We start from the raw sequence: 12,632 nt of genomic DNA, 5'->3' as shown, positions 1-12,632 counted from the left end.
ATGGCATTATTAAAACATCTTTAAATAAGAAGAAAGCAGTCTTCTGGGATTTGGCACCGTGTATATGTGGTGTTAACCGACGTTTCGGAGGAACGTATCGCCTCCATCTTCAGGGTAGGAGAAAAAATATAAGAAATCTGCAAAGCGAAGAGACCGTGAGATCGTTTTGCAGATTTCTTATATTTTTTCTTCTACCCTGAAGATGGAGGCGATACGTTCCTCCGAAACGTCGGTTAACACCACATATACACGGTGCCAAATCCCAGAAGACTGCTTTCTTCATCAGTTTTTCCATTTGCTTTCCACATCGCAGTACAGCACCCGTTCAAACCACTCTGGTCACGCCTGTTGCTATACGAACTTGAACCATCTCGAGCATCATTTGCTCTGCGCTTCAAGTCGCTACTGATGACGCTGCTTCCGGCATCAGTTTTTGGTGTCTCTCTTCGTTTGATGCCTACCCTTTGACCTGTCCAGCAAGGGAGGCCCTGCCAGTAGCTATGCTACCACTGGTATAGCTCTCAGGGTCCTTGGCATACTCAAACCCCCTCACCACGATACGGTGGAGACACCTATGAGGGGGTCCACCCCACTAGCATAAAAAATGGTACCTTCAATGAAATCTGTTCGACATTTTAATTTTGGTTCATAATGTTCCAACTACCCATTACTGGCCATGCACTGCACTATTACAACAGTGCATATGCGCAGTTCAGCCATTTCACATTTCTTCAGTATGAATATCATTACAGTTAAAATCCTGCCACCTTCCTTGTAGTAACAAGGATTAAAATTTCCCATTCCTAGATGACAGAAGTTAATCTTTACTTTACATGAAGATAAATAAAAAGTCTTCATTGATTTTCTCTGAAACAGATCATGAAATACAGATCTAATTAAGATGCACAACTCTTATCTGAAACTTCTCGTGATTTGCCAAATATTTAACATTGACAATAAGGACAACAAGGTGTGTCAGAACTGAAGTATATGTACTCCAACTTGTAGTACACCTTTCTAGTCTTGTTAATTTCTGTGACTCCAAACTGGGTCACACAAACTATGTATCTGTATTTACTCAGGACACTGAAGTTACAGACTGCTCCTATATCTGGTTTACTGTCCAAAATGAGACTGTCATTTTCATGTGCAAAGTACCTTATATCCTTGTTGCCTGAAAGGCAACCAAGTATTTCTATCAGAAGTCACACAGACTATGCTCCTGTTGCACAGATTTCTAGTCCTGCAAACATATTACTCTAATGTTACTGTTAATTCTTTCAAATACTTAAATACATGTTATATATTGAATCTACTTCATATAAACTTAAAGTTTAAGCTAACATCATTTTCATATTTATATTACTGACTTGCAAATAATATTTAATACAAAATATGTGTGTGTCTACAGATTTCTTAAGAGTAAATATATGAGGGTAGTTCACATGAAACCCATCTGCCATGCTGCAATCAAATAAAGAAAACTGAAATGTCTTCATATTATTAGTTTTGATAATGAGAAGAAATTTCAAACATTACATATGCCTGTTAATTTAAGAAATCATGTGCTGTTAGTTCAAGAAGGACTGCATAAACCAAAAGACAATGAACTGGATAGAAACTAGAACATAACAACCAAACACAGATTACTGTTTACAATTTATTTGCAAATTCAAATGGTCCCAAATGATATATAATTGCATAGCAACCAACCAACAAACATTTCAAAGATACCAAATACTTCCTTATACTTTACTATGTGAGTTTTCATTGTAATTTCTATTCACACAAATAATAATTATAAGAACAAACAAATTATTAAAATAAACAAAATGTCTAACAACTTTATTTATCTTCAAGAGAGAAAAATCTGGCTGCACAATGTGAAAGTCATGTATAAAGCACTGCTGAATAACTGAACAAATATATTTTGCAATAAGGAATAAAACTAGTCAAATGATCAGTGCATTAATGGCTTGGCTTCAGTACACAAACAAAGTGCGTCACTGCTCTGGTTTAAGCCTATCAGACTAGCAGTTACAATAAATTATACAAGGCCATATACACACTATGAACTGAGTTCAGCTGAAATCAAATCTATACAAAATTAAACACAGTATCTTAAAATAAAAATTTCCAACACTTCTTTTTCAACTATTACTAGTAGATATTTTAAGTGAAGATATTTCACACATAAAGAGTTGTTGTCCTTGTATCACCTCATAGACTATACATATGTAACAATATCTCTAATTTCTATGTTCATTTAAAACATTATTTTTTATTCCCAATACCTACAAATAAAACTGACACTTCATATATCATTTACAATTCATTACCTGGAAATTATGCACCAAACAGAAGATATACACCAGAAGATTCAGTGGAAATAAAATCTTCTTCAAGAAAATTAAGTTAAGAGAAAGCCTTTACCACAGCCCAACAGCACACAATCTGCAGTATATAACTTGTCAATTTATTACATTATGTATAAATAAGTTGCAACCAAGGACAAGTTCCATTTTGGGCAAAAATTATTTCACAGAAAATTACTACATATGTTGCAACTTTCCTCCAAGTTGATAATCTGATCTTAGTTGAATGTACCTATATTTAACTGCCCATTTAAAGTTGTGAATTTATATATATATAAAACATTATATACAGCATGTGGACATTAATATTAATGAACAAAATTGACAAAAGAATCTTGTTTTCTATACTTTCAGAGAAATGAACACCATCAGAATATGTAATATAAATGATTTTTACTTCTTACTAATTTTGGGCAAATCTAGTTTCAAATTATATCTTTAATTATTTGGCCAGTATTTTATATTACTAGTTTTGATGTTAAACAGTATCTCATTTTCAACATTTCTGTATGTTCTGGCATGGCAAACATGTGTGCAAGGTTTTGTTTGTTATCCATCATTATTACAGGAATTTGGAAATGAGCTATGAATCTTCAGTGAAGCACAATACAAAATAAAGACTGAGTCTCATACAGTTAAGCAAAGCTTATACTACAGTCATAATTATTTTATTTTACAACTGAATAACATTAATAAATTCTCTATTAAATTTATATAAGATCACCTTCATTTCTATGAAGAACTTCATTATTTTTGGACTAGTGTTTAATACAGTGCTAGTGCAAAAATCTAGTTATCATACTGTTTTATAATATGAATATTACCTCCAGCAAAAGAAGTATTATGATACTTTCAAAATCAACATATTTATTTAAAATTAAATTGTATTCTTTGAATCCATTACTGTTCTTTCCCACTGACTATTGCTCAAACTGTAATAAAAATGATATATGCACCAAATAAAAAACAGATCTTCAATAAGTCACTTTTCATTTTAAAATTAGTATTATTTTATACTGAGTAATTTCATTTTATGATCTGGTATAGTTAAGTCAGGGTACCAATGATATGGTTAAGTGTGAACCAGGAAAATTTATGGTTTTGTTGTCAACTATACCCGTTCCCATTTTGCAGCACCTTCGGCAACATTTCAACAGAGATCTGCTTTGCTTACAAATATAGTATTTAAAACATAAGGTTACAAAATTGTATTTACAAATGTAAGGCTGATACTATCCATAGGCACAGCTCATAATGGAAACATCAGGTGAGGCATGCTACAGAATCATGGAACTTAAAATCAGATGAGAACTGCTACAAAATGGTTTGCTTGGGAGTGAATTTTTTGCCCAACTAGCAGTATAATTCAGCATACTGGAGAGCATGTATTTAGTATTAAATAAAAAAATATAAATAAGGCCCTGCAACAATATTTTCAGTATAACACAAATACACAGAAGGAAATAACAGGAAAGGTTACAGTATCTCTTCCATTTCACAACAACCAATATCAGACATCAGATTGTACATTAAGATTTTTAGCACCTATGTCACCTACAGAAGGGGCACATGGTAGCATAGTCGGTTGAAGCACTATGCTACAAGCCAGAAGGTCGCGGGATCAAATCCCAATGAGGTGGATTTTTTTACAATTTACCTAATCCTTCCAGCCGCGCTAAGGCCCTGGGGTTGACTCAGGCTCTAACAGAAATGAGTATCAAGAATATTCTTGGGGGTAAAAGGCAGCCAGTGCATAAGGCTGACAACCTTACTGCCATCTGTGAGCCGATGGTCTAGAAAATGTGGGAGCGTCGACGTCTCACAGCTGTACGGGCCTCCACGGCCTGTTACAGGGATATCTTTACATTTACTTACTTTAAGTCACCTATAGTGTTGATCAGTTATGGCCACCTCAAAGCAGACAAATGATGTTATAAGTGGTAAAAAAGAAAAGGTAAAATCCCCGTAACAGGCCGTGGAGGCCCATCGGGTTGTGAGAGGTCAAGGCTTCCACATTTTCTAGACAATCAGCTCACAGATGGCAGTAAGGCTGTCAGCCTTACACACCGGCCACCCTTTACATCCCAGGAAGATTCCTGGTACTCAGTTCTGTTAGAGGCTGTGTCGACCCCCAGGGCCATAGAGCGGCTGGAAGGTTTTAGGTCAACTGAAAAATCCAGTGACCTCACCAGGAATCTAACACGCAACCTTCCAGCTTGTAGCATAGTGCCTCAACCAACAATGCTAATACGTGCCCCCACTTTAGTGTTAAAATTGAATTTAAAGACATGAAGCAAATCAGTGTGCTGTCAAGAAAAGAGCAGTACTTATTCCTAACATATTTTACATGAAGTTTTTTTGACAGGATGGTAAGTATAGGAGATTTCTAATGCCTTAAATTATTTCATAGCCTCTTGTGCACAATTTTAATTGCAAATGTTTATGGTGGATACATGTGTCATTTTTCTTTTAATGCAATATAAAGACAAACTGCATAATAAAAATAAACATGTTTTGACATGCCAGCAATGGCTCTAGACTTGGAATGAGGATCTAAATTTATTTATTGGCAAATTAAAGAAAGTATGTAGAAAATATCTACAGACAATTGTTTACCATAAAAAATAAAACACACTTATGAACATGACTACAGAACTGTGTCTACAGAATTGTAACAAAGTTTTAAAATAAAATTTTTATTTATTTAATAACAACATACAGAGGGACAAGAACCAAAAGCATCAGATGTGAAAATTGCTGAGGCATCCCCTTTGACCTATAAGTAACTTCATTACTCTGTAACCAGTCAAGTGCAAGACTAAAGATGAGGTCCCCAACTTGAGGATCATGTATGTGGTAATTTGCTGCCTGGTCAGGTCACCTCTTGGCGAGGTGAGGTTAATGAATATGGACCAATGGTGTGGAATAATTGTTATCAGGAGAAAATGGAAGAAGCTATGAGAAAGAACTGCTCCTGTGGCACTATGCCCATCAAGAACCTCACATGAAGTTCCCCAGAACTGAATCCAAGCCTCTGTTGTGAGAAGACAGCAAAAAGCACCTGAGCTACAGCACATTTTCCCTCTTACCTAAAGTGTATGAAGTGTACATAAATATAATAAGAACTGAACTGACAAAAAATAATTTGGAAGATCAAAGCGAGGAGTATGGTATTTTGGGATGCCTTTCTAGTTACTTTCGTGAAAACCTCAAATCCAAGACTTTGCGATCACCACTATACAAATAATATATTTATATATTATAATATACATTTATACTTTTCACAGATCAAGAAAAAGTTTATGATAACTCACACCCATAATATATTGTGGAAAAAATATTAATACAAGCAACAAAATGCCTTTACAAAAACACATAAACATGTTATATCCTGGTGATTCTAATAAAGATATGGATGAGTTTTATCATCTATAGTGCTTTATATATAACATCAACAAATTCTTACATGAATGGAGATCAAATGGAATCCATACATGCATGAGGTATGAAGTTTTCACACTGGTGAAGATCCATTATGGTCTCCTGAGTGAAATATGAAATAGAATTCAACTCACATCTATATGCAGATGATGAGATCCCACTATCTGAATGAGACACACACAATTAATGCCATTACAAAGGACATTACCAAAAATAAATCTATGAAAATATGCTGCAATAATATTCAAATACTGAAGATCATTTCTGAGAGTAATCCAAGAACTATTAGAATTAAATATTTATAATATGCTATCTCAGACCACAGAGAGGACATGGAAATAAAATTAACCTTGTAACAAAATAAATGGAACTACAGACATTAAGATAAAGTTTAACAACACTATCAGAAATAAGATTAATGATACATATTATCACAACAAAAGCAAATCTGAAATATGGTTGGTATTGAATCAAAGAGATAGTGAAAGACTGGATGCAGCATAATGATGTTTACTGGGTACTGAAGGACTAGATCACCTGTGCCATACAGACATTAGAAAGAAACTAAATGTTTCAATCACTGTAAGTTTAACTTATAACCACCAAAATACAAGAAAGACAACCAGAATTCTAGACCCAGCACTGGGATATTTACCATTGGAACAAAAACATCATGGACACCTACGTAAAATATGGAAAGATGAACTACATCTAGAGACGATGGGTGAAGTCCAAAATAAACCAAAAGAAGTAGTGTATACACCATCGTCAGAATCCTTTCAAGTCTATCTACATCTAGAGAGTTTAGGAAAAACAATTATGCCTAAGCCTCCACAATTTATTATTTATTTTCTCTATTATGATTTCTTCTGACACTCTCAGCAGCACATGAATTCATGATGATAAATAATAATATTCTGACATGTATTGTGTACTGTACAATGTAAGATACAGAATGTACCACTACTCTGATCCACCAATCCTACTGGTCCATGAATCAGAGAAGGTTTGGAATGACTGATGTAGGTGTTTTAAGAATAATAGGAAAAATGATTTCATTTTTATTTGGTATTCTGCTCTGTAATAGTATGTCATATGCTTACATGAAGTCTTGCATTTATATTATGATATTAAAATTCACTCCCAGTGTACCTTAATGACAAATAATACCTTATGATTTTAAATTATCAGATTAAACATACAAATTTATAAACAATTTCAGGTACATATTAATTGAGATACAGGTACATTAATCAAATACTTTAGGCTAAAATGTTTGAGAATAAGGACAAATTACACCTTTAATATGCAAGAATTTCAAAGTATCAAAAACAATAACTGCCCCAAAAAATACATATGCATGTACAAAAACTAATATGGCTGACATGTTTTAACATTATAAAACCTAGCCAGTTATCAAAATACAATTCCAAATAACTGTTGCAACTTTCTATCAAACAATATAATTTTTTGTTAATGTGTTGTTCTGTTGTAATTTATTCTGGCACATTCTTTAAATAAACTGAGTAACTGCTATTCTCAGAAATATTTACTAAAATACATGTCTCCACCAAAAGATGATTGAAGAATAATTATGAAGTATGTTCCTCCTTCAACTCAACATGGTTATTATTAATTTGATGACATTTAAAATGCAACCATATGCATATTTCATGTTACACTCTCTTTCGTGCTTAAGAAGACTCATTTGATAGCAATTTCTGTAAATTTAATCTCAGCCATTTAAATATTCCTAAAGATGTCACAAACAATCTTAGGCAAAAGCATTACGTGATTCCATATTTGCTACACCAAAATTATGAACTATTTCATTTCAAAATACTTTTATGGTGAACACCCTAGTGTATCAATACAGAAATTTTATTGTNAATAAGAAAGAAAAAGATGTGCTGAAGGAGAAGCTGCTCTGAAACCAAATAATACTGGGCAATTCAAAATTAAGTAAATACTTTCAGATACTACAAATACAATATTCAATTTATTTTACAGTGAAAACCATACATAATATTACGTACGTAATCTGTTAATTTTTTATAATATCAAACAGAAACATAATTATCTTCCCATCTGCTACAGGCACACACGTTGTGAAAACAGTGCCTATATTCTGTGGCATCAGTATGTGAACAATTCTGTCATAATTGTGCAACAGACATTTCATACTGTTACCAGAATTATCCACCATAATGAAAGCCCATTTACTGCATTCTGAAACTAGGTGCATCCTCAAGAGGAAGAGTTCCAGTTATCCCCAATTACCAGAGACATGTCTGATAAAGTCTAGGAAGAACTGAAATGTCAGATTGATGGCTGTCAGGTGATTCATGGGAATCACACTGTGCGCCTGTAAAGTTTGTAAGACATTTGGAAAGATTCTTGATCAGTCAATATGTGTTACATGAAGAGTATACTGAAAGTTTAATTTCCATGATTTTTCAGTGCTTACTCATTATGAATTACCCTTTATTTCATAATATCAAGATAATGTATTACAATCTAGCACAGTGAACTATCATGACAATAAACAAGTATTATATTATAACCATGAATCATGATTATTAAAACAGCCAGACTAGTATCCTGCTGCCATACTTGCATGAAACACAAAACTTTATTTTTAATTGTTAATGAAATAATTTCATATACTTTATCTTGTACTATTTTGATAGTGAAGCACAGGTGAATACAGACAAGCACACATAATACATTGGCTATGGTTACTGTCTAATGGGCCTTCTACACATCATGCTTAGTTCAAGCATAAACTTGAATCCGGTGGTATTCTTTTATAATAGCCTGTCATCAGAATAACAAAATGGCAAATAAATAACAACCAAATGATGGTAGACATTAATCACAGTGGCTTATCCCAAATTCTACTGCAGTTTTCCTTACTTATGTGTCAACACAAAAACAATAAGCAGAATAAAAACTACAATGACACATTGTGGATTCTGAATACAACAAACAGGGCAAAACATGTATTTCTTCCATGTCACAATTTATTTATGCAGACTGTATGTAAAAGACACGTATAAACTTTTTTAACATTTGGAACTTGTGAATGCACACCGAAATCCACCACTGTAAACATTTTATAACGTTTTTAAACACCATACCAAAAATCAGTACTATCTAATAAAATAAAGAATAAACCAATCCCAAACACACAAAACAAACTTAAATTCTGTTTTATAACAAGAGGTCTAATAACCTATAAATATTTTTAATGTGGAATACACATACAAAATGGCTCATCCAAATTCACCTAGTTTCTATACTCATAAATCATTTTCCCTTTACTTTACAGTAAGCAGTTGTAAGACATCACATGATTCAATAATGATCATTTAGCCTCAACAGCAGTTGCAGTCACAGCAGAACATGTCCATGCTTTTAACAACATTATCTGTTTTTAAAAACAGGGTTAGAGGGGTAGATGGAGTAGGGGAAGTTGGAAGACAATAGGAACAATATTCATACAAATATATTAAAACACACCTGACATTCATACAAACTTCATGCACACAATAATTATAATATACAAGTACATAGTCTTTTGTCATTCCACCTTGTCCTGCCATTTCTTTACATTCACTCAACAACCTACATAATTTCACATGTACACAAAATAGATTATAAGTCCTGGTACATCTCAAGCATTCAAACAGCACCAAAACTGAATTTGTAACATCACGAAAGTATGTCAAAATTAAAACAAGTATCTTCTAAAATTATTAATCATTAATGACAATTACAGCTTTCTCCACAATGAAGAGTTGAGAAGAAAATGGTACAAGATACAGTAATACCAATATTTAACAAAACAAAATACAGAATTTTGTATGCTTATCATATATAAAATCCATTCCTAGTGTTCTACGTGCAAAAGCAATCTATGTCCACCGCTAATTCACTCCTATTCATTTTTAAAGTGATAACTTTGCAACACCATAACAGTAAATAACACAAAACTGATCAACAGGAATATCTCTCAATACAGTAAAATTGTAACGGTGGTGCAAGAATATATGCACTGATTGTAGGTAGTACCAATTCTGCCAGCAGATTGATCTGCCAACAATAGATTCCATCATTAGCTGTCATTTTCACGAAAAATGCTTATTTAGAATGAACAGCTTCTCGAAATGCAGTTCATATTTTTTAATCCTTTAAAGTTTAGTGGTTACTATATATATGCCACCTGCTTTAACATACTGAAACTCTTCAATATGCACACAGAGTGTGTCCAAGCATTTTGTATGGTTCTCACAATATACAGCAACTGTTTCCCTGAACAGCACTGACCATGTGGTCTTTGTAGCAGAGACAAATTGTGTTTCCTGTGAGGTATAGACTGGATGCATATATTATTTAAAATAAATTCCATCTTCATCAGATGTTAAATGATTGGATTGTGAGTACATGAAGCACAACCCCTAATATATTTGTAAGATCATTACAATAAGTAAGCAATTTTGTTATTTCAGTAGTTTATTATCACAAAAACCCTGATGAAGAACGGGCACTTTCATTACTGTATAATATTATGCAAACAAGCATTTACTGCTTCATCACACATCACGCTGCAATGTATAAGGGTTGAGAAAATTAACACAGTAAACATTTATATAATCTATTGCATTATAACATGTACCACTTTAATCCTCATATCTTCATACGTGTAAACTGCACTTACACTTACATAACCGAATATGCATCTGTACAAATATGAGCAGAATGTATTTTTGTTTCAGTGACAGAAAATACATATATATTTTATACACTGGTACTTTTTTCTATAGGCCTCCTGTTGCATACATAAAACAATCTTTCAGTAATAATGCAACAGAGAACAAAGAATAATGTCAGTACAATCATTTGTTGCTTGACACTTTCCAGCAGGCTGCAACAAGAAGAGCAGCATCTGCATTAGGCTACAATTCTTCCACATAAATTGGTTACTGAAGACTAAAAAATTGTTACATTGTAAATATTATTAACATTATTCTCTCTAATGGAATTTGTGATTATATACTTTCAAATTGTAAATGACTGTGTTCATTGGTATCAAAAACTTATTTGCTATCAAAATATAATCTGATATGAAACACAAAAATAACTTTTCTCTGATTAATCATTAAGCACAAACAAGTTTAATTCAGGGTGTCCTCTTCTGGGAAGTACCACAATATAACCCAGGAGAAATCCACCATCATTTCAAAGGAATATACTGGTTCCATCTTCAGGGTTGAAGAGTAAGTCAAACAAGGAACCAGCAAGCAGCAAACAGAGGGTTCTGCTTGCTTCTTTCTAGTTCCAGCCTGGCTTGATGTTCCTCTGAAATATCAGTGAATTTCTACCACACAATTCGGTGTTATATCCCAGTACTATTCATAATCATCACTGTGAGAAGTGCAAACCAAATGAAGTTTAACTAAAGCATGTTCAGCCAACAATAAAACAGTGATGTTCACGCCATATACTGGAACCTGACCCTGAAGAACACATAATATTAAGTTTCCTATCAGTTCAAAAGTGTCACCATGCATAACAAGCAATGAATTTTTAAAAAATGTAGTTATAAAATTGGTTTCAGCTCAATATAACAGGTTCCTATGAATACATGGTGTCTTGCACATACACCACACAACAAGATATTCTTATTTCAGCAACACAATGACATCGACAATCCCTGAGGTGAACAGGACTTGTGATTCGTTAACACACAGTGTACACTATCATACAATTGCACTATGCACCAGTTCCATGAGGCAGCAGCATGTTCTCACATAACCAACTTAGAACTACTGTTATATCTGATACATTTATTTTGCAAAAAACTGTCTGGATTTGGTGTACCACACAAATAATATTCAAAACAACCTGTAATTTGTTTTATGAGTCTAGATAAGAAATCACATTAAGGAAAAATACTGTTTTGAATCACTGATTAATATTATACAAATATTTATATTATATACATATATATGTATACACAAATTTTCCCATTTTTTCATTTAGAATTTGACATTATATCACATCACCTGTTTTATTTCATCTTAATTATGTTCTACAAATTTAGCTGTGTTAAAAAATGTAATATTCGTTTTTGTGGTCCATTATTTATTTACTTTCCCATTCACATGTGAGTTGGAATACAAACATACCCACCATTTTCAAGAATTTAACAGACCAAAGTTTTAAGTCAAACACTGCCCCTTATTTTTGTGTACTATTCTGATGTTAAGACAAGTATATCACATTTGGAATCCAGCACTGAAAATGGTGTACAAGTTGGCAGACCTTCTGATTTCAATGATACTAATACCATACAAGGCCGCGCCACAGCTCAAGCGGCTAGTCGCTGGCTTCCCATCTCAGTGGCCCAGGTTCGACCCCAGGTCTGGTCAAGTGGGATTTGTGGTGGACAAAGTGGCACTGGGGCGAGTTTTCTCCAAGTACTTTGGTTTCCCTTGCCAATCTTCATTGCACCAAATTCTCCATCATCATAATCACCCGGGGCAGGTACAATAGACCAATCAGTGTCTGCCGTGCCAAGTGGACCCAGCTGGACTCTGATTCTTTTTAAATACCATACAAACTGCTTCTATGTGATAGGTATACAAATAATTATAGTATTTCATTTTCTGGCACCATATTTGTCTTATGTCAGCATCACATCTATCAGTGCAATGAATATCAGATATTACTGCCACAGTACCCACTGTTAACCCTGAAACAGTAAACGTAAAAGAAGCATAATCTGAGGAACTATGATCCTGGGCTTTTATA

The sequence above is a fragment of the Cryptotermes secundus genome, unplaced genomic scaffold (assembly GCF_002891405.2).
Source record: "Cryptotermes secundus unplaced genomic scaffold, Csec_1.0 scaffold548, whole genome shotgun sequence".
Taxonomy (NCBI): Eukaryota; Metazoa; Arthropoda; class Insecta; order Blattodea; family Kalotermitidae; genus Cryptotermes; species Cryptotermes secundus.
Note: the sequence above shows the minus strand (reverse complement) of the source record.